The sequence below is a fragment of the Protopterus annectens genome, chromosome 11.part0 (assembly GCF_019279795.1).
Source record: "Protopterus annectens isolate FY-2018-M chromosome 11.part0, PAN1.0, whole genome shotgun sequence".
Taxonomy (NCBI): Eukaryota; Metazoa; Chordata; order Ceratodontiformes; family Protopteridae; genus Protopterus; species Protopterus annectens.
The window spans coordinates 249,291,028-249,306,294 of NC_056745.1; positions in this window are offsets into that span (position 1 = coordinate 249,291,028).

The following is a 15,267-nucleotide window of genomic DNA, read 5'->3' on the forward strand; positions in this document are numbered from 1 at the left end:
CTGATAAAGCTAGTAAGTAATGCATCAGACCAAGATGAAGAAGCTGAATAGTTTAATTAACATTAGGTTTAGTTAACTAATTTCCCTTCCATTTTAGGTATGCTATGGATTGGTTTGCATGTAGTACACTGCACTCTGGTGGCCTAATAAGGGAACCACATGTATATGCCTAGATTATGAATGAAAAGGTCCATACGAGTGTGCAAGCCAGTAAAGGAATTCCAGAAAATACAGTATAGGATTTACAGTAAACTGTAGGATAGCACCTACACTTAGATGAGCTTCGGAGATGCCATCCTTGATGGCTAGGGGGAGGATTTTGCAGGTTTCAGAGAAATGAAGTCCAAAGAGGTTGGGATACATCAGTTTACATTTCCTGTAGTCCTTTCCATAAACCTTCCTGCCTCTGCTTCTTACTGTTTAAACATGTACCTAACCCTTAACTCTCCCCTATCTACTTCTCTCCCAAGTTTCTATATCTTACACAAATCCTTTATTTCTAGACCCTAAACAACTTCTGTTTGTTACTCATAATGCAGCTTGTGAAGCTACATTGCATCTCCTCTGCTTCTTAATCTTTCCACCTGACTTACTATCACTGTATACACCAACCAGTCCCCATCCCCTATCCAATCCATTTCTATCAATGCTTTGAACTTACTGAAACCCCTTACCTTTCATTTCTTCATTTCATTGATATGTTTTAGCGCCCTTCTTTAACACTCCCTGATTTGACCTCAGAATGCTGTTTTCATATGCTTTCAAAACAAAACAGCAATTATTTCCTTATGAAAGCTGCATGTCCAGCAATCCCCCTCATCTCTTGATCTCCTTATCTGTGTCCTTCCTCTACTTTTCTCATTACTGTCTCAGTTCCTTGTCCTTTCCACTGTTTCCATTCCACCCATTTATACTGCCTCTTTTATTTATTTATTTTATTTATTTATTTTAATTTTGTTTACCGGGATGGTCCGACTGGACAAGGTCCGTTTACAGCGGAGGCCCGGGGAGAAAAGCTCCAGTTTAATTAGGATAACATATTACAGTAAATAAACATATAATACCATATGTAGGCAATAGTATCTATTAAACAAGAAATTTCTAGACAGAAGTCAAAAGAGTAGACATTTGCAGTAAAACAAAAAAAAGCAATTTACATATATACATTTAGTTAGCAAAGAGCATTGTCAGATTTTATTAGGTACATGTTTTCCATGTAAAATATTTTGCGGAAATATATTTATTGGGGCATGAAAAGACAGATAGAAGTTGGTTGTAAAGGTAACAGATTGTGGTCTATGTGATACATGGACAGAGCCAAGAACTTGTGAGATGGGCCTTAAGTGAGTTTTTGAATAGAGTGGTGCTAGCTGCAGAAGTCACAGATGGGGGGAGATTATTCCAAGTTTTGGCTATAGTGTGTGAAAAGAGAGATTTTCCTGCTGTATTATTTGCTGAGGTAGTAGTGAGGAGTGACTTGTTGGCTGAGCGGAGTGGACGATTTGGAGTGTGGCGGGTCAGTAGATGCCTTAATGCAGGAATTTTATAGGGTTGTTTTAGGATGTTATATGATAGAACAAGTTGGTGATATAGTAGCAGCTGTGGCAGTTCGAGCCATTGAAGTTGTCTGAGAGGTATGCAGTGATGGGTTCTAAATGGGGTGTTTTTGGCAAACTTGGCAATTCTGTTATAACAGGACTCAAGTTTGTCTAGGTCAGATTTCCTAATGTGAGTGAGAATTGGGGCTGCATATAGTAGTGTAGATAGGAGATGGGTTTGAGCTAGGGTGACTTTAGCTTGATTAGTTAGAAAGTTCTTTTGCCTGTATAAGGAACCCATCTTTTTGTGCACCTTTTTTATAGTTTGAGAGATGTGGATGTTGAAGCGGAGGTTGTTGTCTATTTCGATGCCAAGGAGCTTGGTGTGAGGAGAGGGAGAGATGATAGTACCATTGGCGGAGGAGATGGAGAAGAAGACTGGAGTTGTTTTTGATTTATTTGGGGTAAAAAGTAGTAGTTTGGTTTTGTTAGGATTTAGGATAAGTTGTATGTTAGTTATCCATCTTTCTACTGAGGTGAAGGACTCTTGGGTGAGGTCCTGTAGGGAGGTCAGGGATGGAGCTGAGCATATAAGGGTGGAATCATCTGCATATTGGATTAGTGAGGCATGCAGGCTACTTTTGTATAGGTTATTGGTAAATATTGAGAAGAGAAGAGGTCCTAGTATGGAGCCTTGGGGTACACCAATGGTGGTTGGGAGCAGAGATGATAAAGCTCCTTGCCACTGGACAGCTTGTTGTCATTCTGATAGGTAGCTTTTAAACCAAGCAAAGGTGAAGGCTAGGGAGGTGAGGGTATCTATTAGTATGGAGTGAGAGACCATATCAAATGCTTTGGAAAGGTCAAGGAATATGGCTGATACGAATCTGTTGTTATTCCTGTGTTGGTTAACTAGGTCTGTGAAGGAGAGGAGGGCACTGGTTGTACTATGGTGAGGTCGAAAGCCATGTTGTGTGGGAGAGAGGAGATTGTTTATGTTTAGGAAGTGCATGACTTGTGAGTGTATGCATTTTTCTAGTATTTTTGATAAAGGTGACAGAATAGCAATGGGTCGATAATTTGAGAAATCATAGGAGGTGCCTCCCTTATGAAGGGGAATGATATAGGAGACTTTCCACAGATGAGGGATATATGACTCATGTATAGAGCGGTTGATAAGGATTGAGACTGGGTAGGCTATGGAGTTGGCTGCCATTTTTAGGAAATGTGCTGGTAGCCCATCTGCTGCGAGGGTAGTGGGTTTAAGTTTTAAGAGATGTTTCTTTATTGTAGAGGTTGGGATAGGTGAGAACGTAAGAGGAGCAGAGTTGTTTGGTGCTGTAGGCATGGGTGTGTAGTTATTTTTGGCTAGTTGAGTGGATAATGAGTTAATGGATTTGGTAAAATGTTGGTTGAATTTTGAGGCTATTTCGGTAGTTGTGTCTGTGGAGGTTGTGGTGGGAGAGGGTGTGGTGTTTTTTCCTGGTTTTAGTAGGGAGTTAATTGCATGCCAGAATTTTTGTGGGCTGTGGGAGTATTTGTTTTGGATATTTAGGTAGTAGTTTTGTTTGTCTAACTTAGTTTGCTGTTTAGCCTGGTTTCTAAGATGTTGATAGTTTTGTTTAGAAAGACTAGTGTTGTCTTTCTTCCAGGGTTTCCATGCCTTATCTCTAGATTTTAATAAGGCTCTAGTGGTGTTAGTAAGCCAAGGAGCTGAGTGGACTTTAGTTCTAATAGTTCTTATGGGTGCTATAAGGTCAAGGACCTTAATGAAAGTATTATTAAAGTATTCAACTGCTAGGTCTAAGTTCAGGATATGTAGAGGTTCCCAGTTGCAGTTATTTAATGCAGTGTTAAGATGTAGAGGATTAACTTTGCGATCATTTCTAACTTGTCTAAAGACAGTAGGTTTGTGTATGTTGGTACGTCTGCGTAGGAGGGATGTTGGGAGATGGTCACTAAGGCTGTCTGGTAGACAACCTGTGTGATAGTTTTGTTCTGGGTAGTTCACTAATGTCCAGTCTAATATGGATTTTTTTTGGGACTTCTTATCTCTTCTTGTAGGTTCTAGAATAAGTTGAGAGAATCCATAGAGGTTGATGTGGCAAGTGGTGTTATTAGAGGTGCAGGCTAGCCAATCAGTGTTTAGGTCTCCTAACAGAATAGTCTCTTGTGGTAGGTTGTCTTTTGTCCATTGCAGAATTTCTTCAATTTTAATAATGTTATTGCCTGGAGGGATATAAGTACAGAGAATATTGATACTCTTTTTATTGTTAAGTTGTAGCATAATTCCTAAGATTTCAGCATTGTCAAATTTTGGTGGTGGGGTTGGCAGGGGTTGTATAGTAAGTGTATTTTTGTAGATAATTGCAACTCCCCCTCCCTTTTTACCTATTATATCTAGTCTAATGATGTTCTTGTCTATTCAGTGTCTCTATCCCATATTTAATATTGGTGGGACCCATTCCACAGTCTCCCAAATACTCTCACATTATTATTCTCTTATTCTAATACCTGAGTACCCCTTCCTTATGCATCACAACATTTTTGGATCTTTGTTATTGGACTAATCCATATGTGATGCAACATGTAGAGGATAAAGGAAGAACTAATCTCCTTTTCAACTCCATCTACCCCCAAACTATTCATCGTTCATGTCAGCCTGTGCAATGTCCCTCTTATTTTGTAATTTAACTTTTCCAAATCCCTATCAATAATTTCCTGAATTGCTGGATAAACCTTAGTTCATAAATCATCTTTCTTGTAAGTGACCATGACAGCCTTATCCATTCTGCCTCTACATTTCCAGCCATAATTGCTAGTGATTTCTGAGGGTAATATTACAGTCCTTTAGAGGGTAATACTGCAGTCCTCCTGAGGGTAATACTGCAGTCCTTTGGTTGGTAATACTGCAATCTTCACAGGGTGATACTGCAGTCCTCCTGAGGGTAATACTGCAGTCCATCAGAGGGTGCTACAGCAGTCATCCTGTGGGTAATGCTGCAGCTCTCCTGAGGGTAATACTGAAGTCCTTCAGAGGGTGCTATAGCAGTCCTTCTGTGGGTAATACTGAAGCTCTCCTGAGGGTAATACTGAAGTCCTTCTGCTGGCAATACTGCAGTTCTTTGGAGAGTAATACTGCAATCCTTCAGAGGATAATACTGCAACCCTCCTGTAGGTGATACTGCAGTCCTCATTACCGCTACCTTGTTTATACCTCTAGCACTCATTAGTAAATCATACAGTAATTTTTGAACAAATTTAAGGACATACTTTCTCCTTATGCCCTCCACCTCTCAATAAATCCTGTGTTCTATGCTTTTCTATAATTAAAAAAATAGGCAGGATGACAGGGAGCACCCTTGATATGGCTTTTTCTCTAACTTCATCTGCTTTGTTACTGCAGTACCAATCATTCATGATCACACCCAAAAGATTCTTGTATAGAGCCTGTATTCACTGCGAAAAACATCATTCCTGACTACCTCTTGTAATGTTTAAATAGACATTCACAGCTTACAGTATCAAAAGCATTTTTGATATCAAGTACTACTGTCCTAGCTTGACCATCCCTTTCTCCTTCCATTCCATAAAAATTAAAAATAACCCTAAAAGCTGTATATGTCCTATCCTTCACAAAACCTGACTGAGTCATATCATTTGCATGCAGAAATGAATTTCCTGCTTTAGCAGCTAACACCTTTGCAAACAGTTTCATATTAGCACTGCATGTTGAAATCTGCTCTAAAATTTCTGCAACCTTTTGATCATCCCTCTCCTTTGGCAGCACTTATATTTTATTTGTGGTATGTGCTATAATATAAAATTGCAGCAATATCTGCAGCAGCAGAAAAACATCCCAGCCTGACACACTGTGCCTGTAGGACCTCAGTGAAAGCACAAGATTTAGGGCTTAGACAGAGTCATAGCTTCACCTTCTTCACCTTCATTCTTTCACCTTGTGCCAATCCCCAATCTAGTGTCCCCTCAACTTTTAAGCTGAGGACTAAAGTAACAAAAAAAATCATTCAGTACTCGAGGACTAAAAATAAGAATTTAAGCCATCACAAAATCAGCTCAGAATAAAATGTATTTATTTATTTATTTAGTTAGTTATTAGCATTTGCTTACTGGGAAGCCACACTGGATCCTAGTATTCATTTTCAATGGAAGCTATGGGAAAAAAAGCTCTGGTACATATTAAGTACATAGAATATTACATTTAAAAAGCAGTAAAGAATAAGAGGAAAGATTATATTGCTTAATACAGTTATTAAATACTGTAGCAAACACCTTCTATAACTTAAAAACAGGCAGTCTTTATTACCATGTGTAATGTGATGGCAGTGTAAAACAAGCACACAAAGCACAGGGGTTACCTCAGTGTCACTGCTCGACAGAGGCACAGCAAAATAATGGGTATAGTTCCCCATACTAAAGGGGTGGCGTAAGCCACAAAACTATGGGCTAGGCTTGTAAATGCTCTCGGGCAGATAGCCTAGTATGAACCTATGAACCTATGAACCTATGAACCATATAATGCACACAGTATTTTGTCACGTAAAAAATGAGAAGTTAGCATAACAGTGTCTAGGGAAGACAGACTAGGTTTAATAATGTGATTGAGATAGAAATAATTAAGCCCAGAGAAGCTAGTAGGGGGGAAATATAGGTAAGAAAGGTTAGAGGAAGAAAAATATGAGCAAAAATGGGGATAATGTGTTAAATTAGAAACATGTTAGCCTTCAGCAAGGGTTGGCACATTAGCAGAGCCAAGTGGTGGCTAAGTATTCCTTTAGTGACTGTTTAAATGTGTGATTAGAGACTGACCTGGTGAGTATGTGTGTGTGTGTGTGTGGGGGGGGGTGATGTGCATGTTATGCATGTTATCTGCCTGTGTACATGGCACAGTGACTTTTAAATGTGTGATTAGAGACCGACCTGGTGAGTAAGGGGGGATGCATGTTATGCATGTTATCTGCCTGTGTACATGGCACATTGACTGTTTAAATGTGTGATTAGAGATTGACCTGGTGAGTAAGGGGGGGGGCATGTTATGCATGTTATCTGCCTGTGTACATGGCACAGTGACTGTATAAATGTGTGATGATTAGAAACTCACCTGGTGAGTAAGGGGGGTGCATGTTATGCATGTTATCTGCCTGTCTACAAGGCACAGTGACTGTATAAATGTGTGATGATTAGAAACTCACCTGGTGAGTAAGGGGGTGCATGTTATGCATGTTATCTGCCTGTGTACATGGCACAGTGACTGTATAAATGTGTGATTAGAGACTGACCTGGTGAGTAAGGGGGGTGCATGTTATGCATGTTATCTGCCTGTGTACATGGCACACTGACTGTATAAATGTGTGATTAGAGACTGACCTGGTGGGTAAGGGGGGTGCATGTTATGCATGTTATCTGCCTGTGTACATGGCACAGTGACTGTTTAAATGCATGATTAGAGACTGACCTGGTGAGTAAGGGGGGTGCATGTTATGCATGTTATCTGCCTGTGTACATGGCACAGTGACTGTATAAATGTGTGATTAGAGATTGACCTGGTGGGTAAGGGGGGTGCATGTTATGCATGTTATCTGCCTGTGTACATGACACAGTGACTGTTTAAATGCATGATTAGAGACTGACCTGGTGAGTAAGGGGGGGTGCATGTTATGCATGTTTTCTGCCTGTGTACATGACACACTGACTGTATAAATGTGTGATTAGAGACTGACCTGGTGGGTAAGGGTGGGGTGCATGTCATGCATGTTATCTGCCTGTGTACATGGCACAGTGACTGTATAAATGTGTGATTAGAGACTGACCTGGTGGGTAAGGGGGGGTGCATGTTATGCATGTTATCTGCCTGTGTACATGGCACAGTGACTGTTTAAATGTGTGATTAGAGACTGACCTGGTGAGTAAGGGGGGTGCATGTTATGCATGTTATCTGCCTGTGTACATGGCACAGTGACTGTATAAATGTGTGATTAGAGACTGACCTGGTGAGTAAGGGGGTGCATGTTATGCATGTTATCTGCCTGTGTACATGGCACAGTGACTGTATAAATGTGTGATTAGAGACTGACCTGGTGAGTAAGGGGGGTGCATGTTATGCATGTTATCTGCCTGTGTACATGGCACAGTGACTGTATAAATGTGTGATTAGAGACTGACCTGGTGAGTAAGGGGTGCATGTTATGCATGTTATCTGCCTGTGTACATGGCACAGTGACTGTATAAATGTGTGATTAGAGACTGACCTGGTGAGTAAGGGGTGCATGTTATGCATGTTATCTGCCTGTGTACATGGCACAGTGACTGTATAAATGTGTGATTAGAGACTGACCTGGTGAGTAAGGGGGTGCATGTTATGCATGTTATCTGCCTGTGTACATGGCACAGTGACTGTATAAATGTGTGATTAGAGACTGACCTGGTGAGTAAGGGGGGTGCATGTTATGCATGTTATCTGCCTGTTTACATAGCACACTGACTGTATAAATGTGTGATTAGAGATTGACCTGGTGGGTAAGGGGGGGGGGGTGCATGTTATGCATGTTTTCTGCCTGTGTACATGGCACACTGACTGTATAAATGTGTGATTAGAGATTGACCTGGTGGGTAAGGGGGGTGCATGTTATGCATGTTATCTGCCTGTGTACATGACACAGTGACTGTTTAAATGTGTGATTAGAGACTGACCTGGTGAGTAAGGGGGGTGCATGTTATGCATGTTATCTGCCTGTGTACATGGCACACTGACTGTATAAATGTGTGATTAGAGACTGACCTGGTGGGTAAGGGGGGTGCATGTTATGCATGTTATCTGCTTGGGTACATGGCACATTGTTTAAATGTGTGGTTAGAGATTGACCTGGTGGGTAAGGGGGGGTGCATGTTATGCATGTTATCTGCCTGTGTACATGGCACAGTGACTGTTTAAATGTGTGATTAGAGACTGACCTGGTGAGTAAGGGGGTGCATGTTATGCATGTTATCTGCCTGTGTACATGACACACTGACTGTATAAATGTGTGATTAGAGACTGACCTGGTGGGTAAGGGTGGGGTGCATGTTATGCATGTTATCTGCCTGTGTACATGGCACAGTGACTGTATAAATGTGTGATTAGAGACTGACCTGGTGAGTAAGGGGGGTGCATGTTATGCATGTTATCTGCCTGTGTACATAGCACAGTGACTGTTTAAATGTGTGGTTAGAGATTGACCTGGTGGGTAAGGGGGGGGTGCATGTTATGCATGTTATCTGCCTGTGTACATGGCACAGTGACTGTTTAAATGTGTGATTAGAGACTGACCTGATGAGTAAGGGGGGTGCATGTTATGCATGTTATCTGCCTGTGTACATGGCTCAGTGACTGTTTAAAAGTAAGATTAGAGACTGACCTGGTGAGTAAGGGGGGGTGCATGTTATGCATGTTTTCTGCCTGTGTACATGGCACACTGACTGTATAAATGTGTGATTAGAGATTGACCTGGTGGGTAAGGGGGGTGCATGTTATGCATGTTATCTGCCTGTGTACATGACACAGTGACTGTTTAAATGCATGATTAGAGACTGACCTGGTGAGTAAGGGGGGTGCATGTTATGCATGTTATCTGCCTGTGTACATGGCACACTGACTGTATAAATGTGTGATTAGAGACTGACCTGGTGGGTAAGGGTGGGGTGCATGTTATGCATGTTATCTGCCTGTGTACATGGCACAGTGACTGTTTAAATGTGTGATTAGAGACTGACCTGGTGAGTAAGGGGGGTGCATGTTATGCATGTTATCTGCTTGGGTACATGGCACATTGTTTAAATGTGTGGTTAGAGATTGACCTGGTGGGTAAGGGGGGGTGCATGTTATGCATGTTATCTGCCTGTGTACATGGCACAGTGACTGTTTAAATGTGTGATTAGAGACTGACCTGGTGAGTAAGGGGGGTGCATGTTATGCATGTTATCTGCCTGTGTACATGGCACACTGACTGTATAAATGTGTGATTAGAGACTGACCTGGTGGGTAAGGGTGGGGTGCATGTTATGCATGTTATCTGCCTGTGTACATGGCACAGTGACTGTATAAATGTGTGATTAGAGACTGACCTGGTGAGTAAGGGGGGTGCATGTTATGCATGTTATCTGCCTGTGTACATAGCACAGTGACTGTTTAAATGTGTGGTTAGAGATTGACCTGGTGGGTAAGGGGGGGTGCATGTTATGCATGTTATCTGCCTGTGTACATGGCACAGTGACTGTATAAATGTGTGATTAGAGACTGACCTGGTGGGTAAGGGTGGGGTGCATGTTATGCATGTTATCTGCCTGTGTACATGGCACATTGACTGTTTAAATGTGTGTTGATTAGAGACTGACCTGGTGAGTAAGGGGGGTGCATCTTATGCATGTTATCTGCCTGTGTACATGGCACAGTGACTGTTTAAATGTGTGATTAGAGACTGACCTGATGAGTAAGGGGGGTGCATGTTATGCATGTTATCTGCCTGTGTACATGGCACACTGACTGTATAAATGTGTGATTAGAGACTGACCTGGTGGGTAAGGGTGGGGTGCATGTTATGCATGTTATCTGCTTGGGTACATGGCACATTGTTTAAATGCGTGATTAGAGACTGACCTGGTGAGTAAGGGGGGCAGGGGTGCATGTTATGTATGTTATCTGCTTGTATAAATGACACACTGACTGTTCAAATGTGTGATGATTAGAGACTGACCTGGTGAGTAAGGGTGGGGTGCATGTTATGCATGTTATCTGCTTGGGTACATGGCACATTGTTTAAATGTGTGATTAGAGACTGACCTGGTGAGTAAGGGTGAGGTGCATGTTATGCATATTATCTGTCTGTGTACATGGCACAGTGACTGTTTAAATGTGTGTTCATTAGATACTGACCTGGTGAGTAAGGGGGGTGCATCTTATGCATGTTATCTGCTTGTGTACATGACAAAGTGACTGTTTGTGTGATTAGAGACTGACCTGGTGAGTAAGGGGGGGGGGGGGGGTACATTCCCATCTTTACCTTTTATTCCTGTCGTGTGTGTTTCATCATGTTCACTTTCAGATTTACTTTCACTTTTTTCCTTTAGATAATACTAGTGTCTATAGAATTGATTTTAACTTTTCCTTACTCAGTTTGCATACTTCATGTTCCTTAAATGTTCAAGAACATTGTAATTTAATAAAGAATAATATTCTTTCTCTGTCCTATTATACTTACTTTTGTTTTAAATATATCATAGTCCAGTTTTCATAAAATGGCCTGTTGTCTTTTTGATCTCTCCATAGCTTTTCTGTTTGTACCTTTAACTTATTTTTTGCACATTCACCCATTAATATCTTTAATCCACTTCGTGCATTTAAGATCCTGCTGTTCTCTTTTAAAGTTGCTCACACTCCTAAATCATCTGAAAATCTTGCTGTCTTCCTGCCATCTTTAACTTCCTTCATCACAGCTGAAAGTACTACAAAATATGTTTGTTATATACTTTTTTCAACATCTAAACAACATTGGAGCATCTGCAGAAGCATTTCAACCTTTGTTTGTTGACATTGACATTTCATTGATTTAACGATTGTCACGTATCTGTGTTTGTGTGTGAGTGTGTGTGTGTGTGTGTGTGTGTGTGTGTGTGTGTGTGTGTGTGTGTGTGTGTGTGTGTGTGTGTGCACGCGCACGCGCGTTCATGTGTGTATATATGGCTGGACAGGGGAAGAAGTCAAGTAGTCATATAATGGTTGAGGAATGTAGAACTTAATTACTCATGTAAGGTAACAGACCTTTCTTGCAAATAAGAAAAAAAAAAAAGGCTGTATGTAATCATGATTATATAAACAGTTTTCTGATCTTCAAATTCCTGGCGTATTTGAAATATTGCATGAGGACAGACCTATTTAGAACACATGCACACACACACACACACACACACACACACACACACACACACACACACACACACACACACACACACACACACACACACACACACACACACACACACACACACACACACACACACACACACACACACACACACAAAATCATGTTTACAGTAGACAAACTTGTATACAGTGGATGTTTGTATTGCTCTACTGTTTTTTTAAAACAAATTCAGCTAACAAAATTACATTTGTTTCTCTGCAGTCTTTTTTTCGGTTTTGTAGCATAACATTTTCTTTAAACAACTTCTAAGTGCATTTAAAACTAATTAGTTTGATAATCCTTTAAAGAACATTCACACTAGTACTTTGTTACATCAGCCCAAGCTTGACAGTTTGGTCTGTGGAATAATCCTTACTTTCCTAAATCAAATGTTCAAATATTTAAATGCAATTTTAAGATAGACATGTGTGGGGGCTGGTGATTTTTAATGTAGATTCAGGCAGTGCACACAATATGGAATGAACGCAAATTTACATACTTAACATGTCTGACATCCTGACTTCCTTTTTGAAATCAAAGCGCAGTTTGGAAAATCTCAGAATGTAGTGAATGGATAAATGAATGAACAAGTCTACATTCTAATATGCACATCCTAAAATGCTACCAACACATTGGCATAATTAGCAGAAAGTATGGTAACAATGCCTCTTCATAACCAGAATTCTTTTGAAACTGAGTATTAGATTTGCAATATTGTTTGCATTTTTCTAAAAAAATTATTTCTAAGTATGTATAGAACTTACAGTAATACTTTATCAAAGATTGCATTAGTATAACATTAAATCTGGGGAGTCAGGGAAGTATTACAAACAAGAAAACACATATAAAAACAACCTTATCCTACATATATATATATATATATATATATATATATATATATATATATATATATATATATATATATATATATATATATATATATATATATACATATATATATATATATATATATATATATATATACATATATATATATATATATATATATATATATATATATATATATATATATATATATATATATATATATATATATATAGTACTGAAAAGTATTACTCAGTTCATACATGTAGCCTAGTCTTCATCAAACATTTGCAAAGGAGAAACAATAACTGCAGCAGAAATGAATATACAATGAATATTTTAAAGTGTGCAAAGCCGAGAGGAAAAATAAATACAGATGTTAATATCTATCTATATAAATATATATATATATATATATATATATATATATATATATATATATATATGTCTACTTCTATGTCCCAAAAAGCCACAACATCGAAGACCAGAAGATCGAGACGAGAAGGATGAAACTCAAAATCACGAATCGCATAAGTATTCCTAGGGCAAGTGAATACTTGCCCAAAACAACAGTAAATCACAGTGCACCAGCTAAAACCCACCTATGTAGGGGGCTATGCCCCCACACCCCCCCAACTATATATACCAACTCCAGGATCACACTACAGTGGAGAAAGTGGGTAATTCCCAAAGTGGGCAAGTGTTCACTTGCCTTGGGAATACTTACATGATTCGTGATTGTGAGTTATGTCCTTGGCTTAATCTTCCAGTCTTCAGTATTGTGGCTTTTCAGGATATAGAATTAGACCCAGATATATAGATATATAAAGAGAAAGACTGAGAGAGAGAGCGAGGGAGAATATCCATGGATATATAGGCCCAGTAGGAGAAATATGATGACTTCACTGAACTTCATGTTGGTCTGCCATACCTTTTTGCCATTTTCATTGCACTTTATTTTCTTTTCCTTAATTTGTGTAATACTCTGGCTGGGATTCATATGCATGTTTAAAAATGGTATGTAGTATATAGAGTGTCACTGCACATGAACTGTCCATGCATAGACAAGTTGTAGTCCCAGCCAGTGATAAAGGGCAGGTAAGAAAACTGCATGGTAATACACATACACAAATGACTCTAAACTGACATGCAGTCTACCTCTCAACCTCTTAGAGCAAGAAAGCTAGACAGAACCGCAAATAATGGGGTGACAAAGGCCTAAAATATGGACAAGCTTTAAATATTGCTCTGGCAAACTTAGTTAATAGAATAGTACGTTTTGCATTGGCCTGAACTTTCTGAAGGATATGAAGTATGAAAATCAAATGCCTGACATTATTTTCTGACTTCAGTCCTCAATGATTTGCCAGTGCTTTGCCATAAAACTACAATTTTATAAGAAGTGGACAAAATTATGCATAAAAAAATCTGGACCTTTTGTGAAAATGTGGACAGTTGAGAGCTATGCAGATGAAAGTACACTGTAAAATTAAAACTTGATTAGATACAAATGCATTCTTGTGAAGGAAAGTCATGAGTCATGACCTTACATGCTAGAAGATGTCCTGTAAGTTGCATGTCAGTATGCAATAAAAAGCTTGTGGGAAACAGCATCACTGCAAGCAGCCAATATGCTTGGAGATGGAACATCAGGATTTATACTCCATGAGCACCACTACCTTCCTGTCAAGGGCAGGTAAAATGGTAAAGACAGGATACAGTGGTGGATTATACTAGGACCAAAACAGGCTGGACCTGCAGTCATAGGGGGGCCCACTGTAGTCTATACAAATATAGGCATGACTCAGTACATTAAAATCTTTTTCCAACGCTTGATGTCTTTAGTTCAGTACAGAAGGTTCTGCCTCCCACCCACCCCCACTCCTGCAAGATACAGGACATAGTAGGTACAAGCTCAGCTATAAAGCATGCTGGATTTCACATCCGCCCACAGTACAGGAAATGAGCAATCGGTACTTCAGCACTATTTACTTGTGTGTGTGTGTGTGTGTGTGTGTGTGTGTGTGTGTGTGTGTGTGTGTGTGTGTGTGTGCCCGTGTACGCGTGTGCGCGTGTATGTGTGTGTGCGTATGTGCGTGTATGTGTATAAAACAAAATAACCCAGTTAGGGTGCACTGTCTGGTTAAATGATATTCTCAGAAATGCACAGTAGATAGACAGAATCGAATGCTAGTCTGTACATTAGTTACAGAATGCAGGAGCCTTAATCCTCCATACCAACTACCAGACCTTCATTAACTTATTTTCTTGTTTGTTTTCTTTGATAAGTCACTGAGGATTATAGTCAATCAATGTCAGTTCTTAGAGTTTGATAGTTTTTGTAGTTCACAATATGCATGTTGTTGAAAAGCCTATTGTTCTGTTAACTTTTTAAGTTACCTACTGTAGTTTGCTCTTATCCATCTCAAATTTTGCAGATCATCTCTGATTTTTCCTCCTATTTATGCCTGTCCTTGAACAAGGCACTCAACCATTCAGTGTTCTGGGGCAATTGGAAACCTGGACAAGGCTCCTCAATGGTCCCCAGGACTGCAAGCCTAGTAACACCCTGTGAAACAAAGTTCTTATGGTGTAAAGGAAGGAAATTGATTGCAGCAAACAGGAATGTTATCATATGAGCCACGTTCTTTGGATGTGATCCATGGTTTCCTTGTTCTGTGGAATGTTGACAGTGTGCTTATCCTTTAGTTGCGAATAATTTGGACAGTATGAAGTCTGTGAGTTTAATATCAATATTATAACTATGACTACATTTTTAATTTAGCTTGTTTTTTGCAGGCACACAAGTGTGGAATGTACTGTGATTGGGTTGCAACCATTTATCTAGCATAGTGCAGATGAGTAAGTCTATGAACTGTTAAAGAACTGTTCCCTATAGAACAGGATTTGATTCCATCATCCTTCATTTGTCTTCTGTATGACTCTGT